Source organism: Periplaneta americana, chromosome 8 (genome assembly GCF_040183065.1).
Source record: "Periplaneta americana isolate PAMFEO1 chromosome 8, P.americana_PAMFEO1_priV1, whole genome shotgun sequence".
Classification (NCBI taxonomy): domain Eukaryota; kingdom Metazoa; phylum Arthropoda; class Insecta; order Blattodea; family Blattidae; genus Periplaneta; species Periplaneta americana.
This window is the reverse complement of record NC_091124.1, coordinates 154,150,973-154,161,677: the sequence shown is the minus strand read 5'-3', so window position 1 is coordinate 154,161,677 and position 10,705 is coordinate 154,150,973.

Here is a 10,705-nt window from a genome sequence, read left to right as displayed (position 1 = left end):
ACTTTTGAAAGCAATGTTGAATATTCATTATCGATGGTTCAATAGCTTAATTCGCGCACTCGAATTTCTTTTAGATATTCGCTGAATAGCAGGTCTACTAATTATTTATCCTTCTTTCTTAATAATTCCTAGTTTCAATTATTTTAAATTTAATTAAATTGATGATTTTCCCATATGAATACACATTTCACTACTTTAGCTATTACACCAAGATATGTTTACTATTGTAATTTCGATATAACAATGGGTTGGTCTTAGACCTCTATTTTGTTCACTTTACAATGTGAAGATTGCAAACTAGAATCAACTCCTATAAAATTAAAAATCGAGTATGTATTATCTTCCTGAATAATCAGTTTGTTAACAAGCTTTGAACGTTATTATTATTACTGTTATTATTATTATTATTATTATTATTATTATTATTATTATTATTAGTAGTAGTAGTAGTAGTAGTAATAGTAGTAGTAGTAGTAGTAATAGTAGTAGTAGTAGTAGTAGTAGTAGTAGTAGTAGTAGTAGTAGTAGTAGTAGTAGTGTTGCTATGGTTAGGCCTATTGAATCTTCGAGTTCCCGGTCGCCTACATTAGTGAAAACATAATGATCCATACAATCTTAATTCTAGAAACACTTACTAGGACTGTGTCAAAAATTAGATTGTAACCAATAAAAATATCTACTATCTTACAAAAATGAATTCTAAAAAAATTGACGAATTTTGCAGCAGCATGGTTTTCAAAATAATTGCTAGACAACAATAATAAACAATATTTCATTCTAAGAAGTGTGGTATTAACGTAAATCTTCTTCGTTCAAACACTTAGCAGTGAAACAAATGTGTTCCAATGGTCGTAACGTTTATTCAAATACTTACTGATATTCTTTGTCTGAAAACAGCTTGCAAAATTCCCATGCCCCAATACACATTGCGCTATAATGAAGTCCAGTGATAATTAATTTATTATTGTCGATTCGCTCAAATACGGTTAGAAAATACAGTTTATTAGTTAAAACATACATTTTTGCTACTGTTCATTTCAACGTTCTTTTATGCCCATCTTCAGCGCCTTTCTAACATGTACAGCTGGATTCTCATTGTAAGCATACTTTCAATTAGAAAGAGCTGCTGTTTTGGCCAGTTCGTCGGCTCTTTCCTTTCCCAGAATATCGGCATCCAGGTTCGACGGGTATGCTTGGAATTTATCATAATAATTAGGGACTTGATTTCTACAAATAAGGGACTTAGATTGTTTTTTCCTAATTAAATTAAATGTAACTTGAGAATCGCTGTAGATAGTAATTGTAATAACTGTAAATTATTATTATTATTATTATTATTATTATTATTATTATTATTATTATTATTGAATGGTTCTGTCATGTCGCTCCTCAGATATTTGAAAACATAAACAAGAACAATCTTTACCGCTTTACGTCAGTCTGTTTAAATAGCATGCATCAAGAAACACCTCGAAGTCAGTGGATCCCACTAGAACACAAGCACTTTTTTTTATTGCATCATTAATAACGAAGTAGTATCAAAACCACTTGGTTTTTTTGCCTACGCATAAATTCTTAACAAAATGAGAAGAAAACTAAGTGGGACAAAACCGCTAAATCAAAATTCAGTGGTGACAACATCAGATACAGAATAAAGAAAAATCAAACTAAAAGCCTAATGAATGATGGAACACACGGACTCTGCTAGAACCAGAGTCCTAGCTACAACAGTACTACTGCACCATCTCGCGGCCTACGCGTGAACTCTCAGAAAGAAACTTCCTCGTACTGACACACAACTGTTGCGCGACTATCAGAATTATTTAATTTAGTAATCCAACTCCTAGTACAAGCAGGCGTCTGACAATGGGAATGACATTGTTTTATACATACGTTTGTGCGTGTTTTTGAGGGTACAGTACATCAGTTATTCATAGATTTCAAAAAGGCATATGACTCGGTTAAGAGAGAAGTATTATATGATATTCTTATTGAATTTGGTATTCCCAAGAAACTAGTTCGATTAATTAAAATGTGTCTCAGTGAAACATGCAGCAGAGTCCGTATAGGTCAGTTTCTATCTGATGCTTTTCCAATTCACTGTGGTCTAAAGCAGGGAGATGCACTATCACCTTTACTTTTTAACTTCGCTTTAGAATATGCCATTAGGAAAGTTCAGGATAACAGGCAGGGTTTGGAATTGAACGGGTTACATCAGCTTCTTGTCTATGCGGATGACGTGAATATGTTAGGAGAAAATACACAAACGATTAGGGAAAAAACGGAAATTTTACTTGAAGCAAGTAAAGCGGTCGGTTTGGAAGTAAATCCCGAAAAGACAAAGTATATGATTATGTCTCGTGACCAGAATATTGTACGAAATGGAAATATAAAAATTGGAGATTTATCCTTCGAAGAGGTGGAAAAATTCAAACATCTTGGAGCAACAGTAACAAATATAAATGACACTCGGGAGGAAATTAAACGCAGAATAAATATGGGAAATACGTGTTATTATTCGATTGAGAAGCTCTTATCATCCAGTCTGCTGTCCAAAAATCTGAAAGTTAGAATTTATAAAACAGTTATTTTACCGGTTCTTCTATATGGTTGTGAAACTTGGACTCTCACTCTGAGAGAGGAACATAGGTTAAGGGTGTTTGAGAATAAGGTGCTTAGGAAAATATTTGGGGCTAAGCGGGATGAAGTTACAGGAGAATGGAGAAAGTTACACAACACAGAACTGCACGCATTGTATTCTTCACCTGACATAATTAGGAACTTAAAATCCATACGTTTGAGATGGGCAGGGCATGTAGCACGTATGGGCGAATCCAGAAATGCATATAGAGTGTTAGTTGGGATACCGGAAGGAAAAAGACCTTTAGGGAGGCCGAGACGTAGATGGGAGGATAATATTAAAATGGATTTGAGGGAGGTGGGGTATGATGATAGAGACTGGATTAATCTTGCACAGGATAGGGACCGCTGGCGGGCCTATGTGAGGGCGGCAATGAACCTTCGGGTTCCTTAAAAGCCATTTGTAAGTAAGTAAGTAAGAAATGACGACTAAAAGATAGATACAAGCATAAATAAATTTGTAACACTCATTCATAATTCTCTTAATATGGTACATTAATTTACATAAATACATACATACATACATACATACATACCGTCGCATGGCGAACAAAACCTCGTAACTCCAAAAATCAAAATTTTACAGGAGAAGCAAAAAACTATCTAGATAATCACGTTTTTAGGCTTCCTTAACGAAACACTGCTATGTTGCAATAAAAACAGTCCTCTTGATGATGAGGTATCTGGTTTTATATTGTTGTTGCCTGTTGAGCAGTAAATGGAGTTACATGTTTTTGTTTCTTCACTTCTCAACCAAAAATGGACTGACGAGGTTTTGAAAGGAAAATTGGTGGGACAATTATTATACTACTAATACTTCTAAACACAATTCTTATGTTTATTACACACTATATTTATTGAAAATCATATAATAATATAAGAAATGAAAAAAAATTCTAACATCCATGTAGGTCGGCCGCGTACCTAGTTGGTATAGCGCTGGTCTTCTATGCTAGAGGTCGCGGTATCGATTCCGGCCCAGGTCGATGGCATTTAAGTGTTTAAATGCGACAGGCTTATGTGAGTAGATTTACTGGGATATAAAAGAACTCCTGCGGGACAAAATTTCGGTACACCTGCGATGCTGGTATAACCTCTGCAGTTGCAAGCGTCGTTAAATAAACCGTAATTTGAAATTTTAACATGCATTTAGACAAAAAATATGTAAAGAATGAAACGAAAAAAAAAAACTGAAAATTAAAAAATTTCATAATTAATTTGAATTGTTAAACTTTTCTACTTCAATCAATTATAGTATAGACCAAAACCAAGATAACTTCTTCCATTTCATTCTTTAAGATGCCCACATGATTTATCTGAACAAACATGTGGCAAATTATTGTAAAATGGATGAAAATCACGTGGTATTACACACTTAATTTGTTGTAAATGTACAAATTTCTCTGTGTTAACTTTGATTGGTTCATCGTTTAGTTTTGGCACTGAGGTATCTGATTTTTTCTGGTTGTTAATCCTCTTTGGAAGCGGTTACCAATCATCCTCATACAAATGTCTGTAGTGAATTACTCCACTAAGATTTATAGCGACGATATTTGAGGTGAGTCACAGTATATCACCAACTTTATTCCCAGGGCGAATAGGGCGATGACAAGCCCTGGAGAATGTGTAATCCAGATACACTGTCTCATAGGGTTTGGAGTTCTTCCGAACAGTGGCACACACCTCAACATAACCAGCAGAGGTGAAAATCTGCCTATTCATAAGTTTTATTTCTATTGTTGAGTGCATGGCGTCACTCTCCATCTGAGTGTGACCATTTTCAAGAAACGTTTGGACCACTGTAATGTTTTTTTTTTTTTTGCCCATGGCAAGTGTCACAAGAGCTTTCGTTAAAATGAAGTTTCTATTTTGATAAATACAGCCGTCACTATACAAAATAATCTCTTTCTCAGGTGGATCTATTTTCGTGTCTATGAAATGTACTAAAATGCTTGCAAATTCATCTGCGTTAAGACCTTCGTCTGACTCATTCCACAGAAAAAAAGTAGGCTTATCCATCCTTTGAGTGTAGGTCAAACATAGCAAAGTTGTAACTTTCAACGTCGTCTTGTAATACAAGGCTGATGAATTCAGGAAAGGAGACAGCAAAACGGCTTGAAGTCCCATAGGAAAAACTTTTGCAGATCCATTCTTGTCAGTCTTTTTCTTCTTACGTGCTTGATCTTTTCGAAGCATATGTTATGAATATTCTTCCTGTGTAATTTTTCCAGCCTTGTATGCACAACAGAGATCGCATCGATCTTTTCTTGGTGAGAAAATGCTAAGATTTTCTTCCTCAAATTTCATTTAAAAATTTCATTGATGCTTCTTGTAACTCATTTAGGGCATAGTATTTCTTAAACTCTTCGCAGAGAGCAATTTTTGATTGTCAATTTGTCTCAAGGTATAGTTTCTGTGATGTTGATCTACATTAATATGACTCCAGTTACTTTAAGTTTTGTAGAAACTGTTTTGCACTGATGCGCCCTGCCTGGTTATGAGAGCCACGAGGAGAAATTTCAGATAATGGGTGTTTCTGGTAGCCTTTTTTTCACCCAGTTCCTTACACTACAATCTCCAATGCAAAGTGTATTAATAAACATGGTTTCACAAATCTCAATCCTTTTACCATTAATTAATAAATCAAAATGCAATGTGTAAGATATACGGGGTGTACCTGTTGTATCTCTGCGACGTTTAACATTCACATACTCAACATTCTTGTTCGTTGTAACCATCTACTAAAATGTGATCGTACCGGGAAAAACCTCGCGTCAGAAATTAATGCTAATTGTTGAACAAAAATAGAATACTGCTGAACACCTTCTGGAGTTACGAGCTTTTGAAAGTTTAATTTTCATGCGCTGGTAATACGAGTTTTTGAAATTACATAGTAGATGCTTGTAGGAGTGACTTAGACGTTAGAGTCTTCGCCAAGAGATGTAGTGGTATTGCAGAAGCCTGATTATGAAGAACACGCATTTCTGAGCCAGGTTGGAGTTACGAGGTTTTGTTCCCCATGCGACGATACATACATACATACATGTTTTGCCCATGGGGAGGTCTTTCACTGCAAATCCAACATTCTCCAATCTTTCCTATTTTCTGCTTTCCACTTAGTCTCAGCATATGATCCACATATCTTAATGTCGTCTATCATCTGATATCTTCTTCTGCCTCGAACTCTTCTCTCGTTCACCATTCCTTCCAGTGCATCCTTCAGTAGTCAGTTTCTTCTTAGCCAGTGACTCAACCAATTCCTTGTTCTGTACATTAATTTATGTGAGAATATTTTTTCTGTACTTATAACATGTGCATAATTCAGTACAGAGAGATCTGTGTACTCGAAAATGGACAAGAAAATTGGTTTATAAATTTGAAATTCATCTATTCAATTTTCACTTTCTCTTTAGGGGAAGTATTGTCATTCTGTACAAATTTATTGATATAGGAAAAGTGTTTCTTAGCATTGTCTGTCTCATCGTTCGTATATAACGCTTATTTGGGGCAAGGAGCACTCTTGTACAAGTACAGCACGTGAACTTAACCCGGGCTAAGGTATGATTGATGATGATGATGATGATGATGATGATGATTATGATGATGATGATATGTGAATTAATGATATCGAAATGTGTCCGATGTCTAACGTCGAATGTTACCCAGCAATTCTGTTTTAATTGGTTGAGGGTAAACTCCGGAAAAAACTCGACCAGGTAATTTGCCCCAATGAGAGATTTTTATTTTAGAAGGATTTTTGTTTTTCGAATGTGGTAAAATACCAATACGGTAGTGGTGGGTTGCAAGCAAATGTCTCGCCCAAAAGTGAGTCGCGCCTTCAAAAAGTTTGGCAACCACTGTTTTAGAATATATTTACACTATCTGCGAAGAAATATCGCGTTTAATAACAATGTGCATACGTAACAAAATAAATGTGGATGTATTGAAATTTCGTCCATGTTGATGTACGGCGGCAATAATGTGGCTTCATTGAATTATGAGTAGTTAGGAGAAAAACACCTATTCGAAGTCCGGGCGAAAAAAAATTGCTAAAAAATATCAGGTACTGTACATTTGGGAAAACTATTAAGTTATTCAACCAGAATAATATCCAAGTACTCTCCAGGCCAGGCAACTCGCCCAATTGAGAACTTGTGGTCAATTTGCAAAAGGAGAATGGCAAAACTAGATTTTTTTTTACTTGGTTATTTAACGGCGCTATATAAACTACTAGGTTATTTAGTGTCGATAGGAATGGTGATAGCGAGATGATATTTGGCAATACGAGGCCGAGAATTCGCCATAGATTACCTTACATTCTCCTTAAGGTGGGGAAAACCTCGGAAAATCCTAACCAGATAATCAGCCCAAGAGCGAATCGTACCCGCGCCCGAACGCAAGTCCGGGTCGGCAGGTAAGCGCATTAGACACTGAGCTACGCCGGTGGCTTCTATTTGTGTTACTGGAATTCAACATGAAGTGTGAAACAAATTGTAATTCGTAGATTTTTCATGAATTATGTTCCAAGTGCTTGTTAGCGAAAGTTCGATAAGTAAAAATTTATATAGAAAAATTTAGAGAACTTAAATTTTTCCGTCCGAAATCCAATGAATTGAAGTCAGGTGACATTAGGGGGTCGCACAAATGGTTTATCTTTCTGTATGTATGTATGTATTTATTTACACTGCAAGTGGGCAAGCACCCGGTGGCAGTGGTATATACAATATTAACAATACACAGTTAAAATGATAAGCAATACACAATAAAATTTACAATACATAATAAAATTTACAACACATATACAATTTTATACACAATACAATAAGAATACACAATACAATTTAACACAATAATAATAAAACATAAAATAAAACACCTAATTTTACAACACAACCTACATGATTATGTATAGGTCCTACATAATTTTCAATAGTCTTTCACTTTACTCTCATCTCATTCCCTGTAGTGGCACTATGAGCATTTCACTGACACTTTAGCACACATTTCACTGACACTCTGTAACACATTTCACTGACACTATAGAACACATTTCATTGACGCTATAAATTATCACTGATCGGAACTGTTCACTGCACTGTAAAACCATAACTTCACTGACTCACCTCGCTTCACTGATACAACAGTTCAAATAAGTCAAATAATTGCATTCTTATGCATACTGTACTTATAAACAGAACTACATTTAAACTAAACATTTCTAGTCTAAGGCCCTCTTACACGCTATTTTTAAATAATTTACAATTCAAACCAAGGAAGTAAACTCGTCAGGCTAGATAAATACATGCCACCTTAAAAAAATTAAATGTTGAATGTCACCTTAATTTTAATTTTCACTTTATACACAACTCTTTAAATTATTCTTGAATCTCCTTAAGGAAGGACAGCCCTCAAAGACCGCTGCAGGTAGGTCATTCCAATCATTTATAGTTCTATTTAAAAATGAGAATTTACCTACATCCGTTTTCTGTTTCCTACATTTGATTTTAAAATCATGATCGTTCCTACCATAGTACGTTGGCTTTTCTAACCGAGCCGTTATGTCTACCCATGCTTTCTGACCTAGATGTGCTCTATACAATGATGTTATTCTAGTTTTCCTACGTCTGTTTTCCAAAGTTTCCCATTTAAGTTCTTTTATCGTATCGTTCCCATCTTCTCTTTTACCTTTAACAAATTTAGCTGCCTTGTACTGGATTCTTTCTAAGGAATTTATCTGATATATTCTATAGGGATCCCAACATGTAGTTCCGTATTCCATTAACGGTCGCACTAATGTTAGATATGCTATTTCCCTCGATTTGGGGCTAGCCTTTCTCAAGATTCTCATAATAAAGTGAAGTGCCCTCCATGCTTTGCCTGTAACATTATCAACATGCTCTCCCCAAGAAAGTTTGGAGTTTAAATACACTCCTAGGTATTTACAACATTGTTCTTGCGGAATTACAACACCACTGAATTCGTAATTAAGAGTAGTTTCCTCTCGGGTTTTACAAAATGTTATAGATTTACTTTTAGAACCATTTATTTTCATCCTATGCTTTAACGCCCAGTTGTAAATTTTATTCAAGTCTGTTTGAATAGCATCTACATCTGAATTATTTCTAATCTTTCTATAGATAATGCAGTCGTCTGCAAATAGCCTCACATTTGATGTAATATCCTGGCATAGGTCATTTACGTATATTATAAAGAGTAATGGACCCAGAACGCTGCCCTGTGGCACCCCTGAACTTATATTTCCAATTTCCGATATTTCATGACCTACTCTAACTCTCTGGGTTCTACCTTTTAAGAATTCTTGGATCCATAGCACCACTCTTTTATCTATTCCTAGCCTACTTAACTTATCTATTAATATGTCATGTGGCACCAAATCAAATGCTTTCGAAAAGTCAATCACAACTGCATCGATTCTTCCGCCTCTATCTACCTCTTCAGCTAGATCCTGAACCAGCGACGTAATTTGACTATCACATGAGAAGCCTTCCCTAAAACCATGCTGGCGGTTGTAAAACCAGTCTTTCGCATTTAGAACATGACGAATATAATCCGATATCAAATGCTCCATGACTTTACATACGACAGATGTAAGGCTAATCGGTCTGTAGTTTCCGACATCTAATTTATTTCCACCTTTATGTATGGGTACCACTATAGCTGATTTCCAGTCACATGGAATAGCTGCATTGTTTATGGAAACATGAAATATACGCATTAAGTATGGAATTATGGCCTCGGAACCTAATTTAAGAATCTCCGTAGCAATACTATCTGGTCCTCGAGACTTCCGATTTTTTAATTTCGTTATTCTCTCTCTAACCCCTTTGGAAGTTATTTTGAAAGTCGAATTTGGTTCACATTCACGGTCTGTGACACAACCACTCCTATCAGCGGGATTATTATTATTATTATTATTATTATTATTATTATTATTATTATTATTATTGAAAACCGAAATGAAATAGGAATTTAATAAGTCGGCCTTTTCTTTGTCATCAGTTATACTTTCTCCGTTCTGATTTCGTAAAAGCACTACTCCTTCATTTTTCCCTTTTCTCCTGCGTACATAATTATAAAACTGTCTCCAATTGTTACTTTCATCTTCTTTTAAAATAGTTTGTAGAAAATTTTCCTGAGCTAACCTTTTTTCACACTCAAGTTTCTTAATTAATTCAACATATTTTTCCCAATGCTCATGGCTCCGTTTACGTTTGCTAAATGCGCGCCTTGTCTTTTTCTTTAAGTAGCGAATATAATTAGTGTAATATTCTGGGTCCGGATTTTTCTTAATTATTTTAGAAGGTACACATTTTACTAATGCCTCGAAAATTATACACTTAAATTTATGCCATACATTTTCCATATTTCCTTCAGTCCTTAGAAAGTCATCATGCTTTTGTCGTAGAAACGTTTGTAATTCATGGACATCGGTTTTGTTAAAATTCCAGACAGACACTGGACTTGACCTCGGATTTACTGTGTTTTCCCATAAGATTTCTAATAAGACGCTATTGTGATCACTTATTTTATGAAGACTTTCAGAGTTGACAAAGAGAGAGACAGGTCTTAGTAGGTAAACATCTAAGAGGGCATTGTCACGCGTCGGACCATTTACTACCTGCGTGAAATCTTTACGCCAGATCAATTCATTAACAAGGGTCTGTGCATCTGAATTTGTACCTGAAATCCCGTTCCAGTTAATTTTCGGGAGGTTTAGATCCCCAGCAATTACTACGTTTCGGTCTTCTGATACTGTATTAAGATATTCATTTAGTTTGTGCAAAGTTAAATTGTTTAATTCACTGGGTGGTCTGTAACATGCTATTACATCTAAGGTTTCCAGCCCATTTCTTATCTGAACATTCAATATTTCAACTTCCTCATGTATCCACAGAAGATTGCTACTTATTTCTATCTTAGTACAAACGAAAACTCCCCCTCCCTTTTCACTTCTATCCTTTCTGAAGACTCTATAATCCGATCTAAAAATTTCCGAGTCATTTATGTCTTCCCTAAGCCATGATTCCGTCCCAATTATTACATC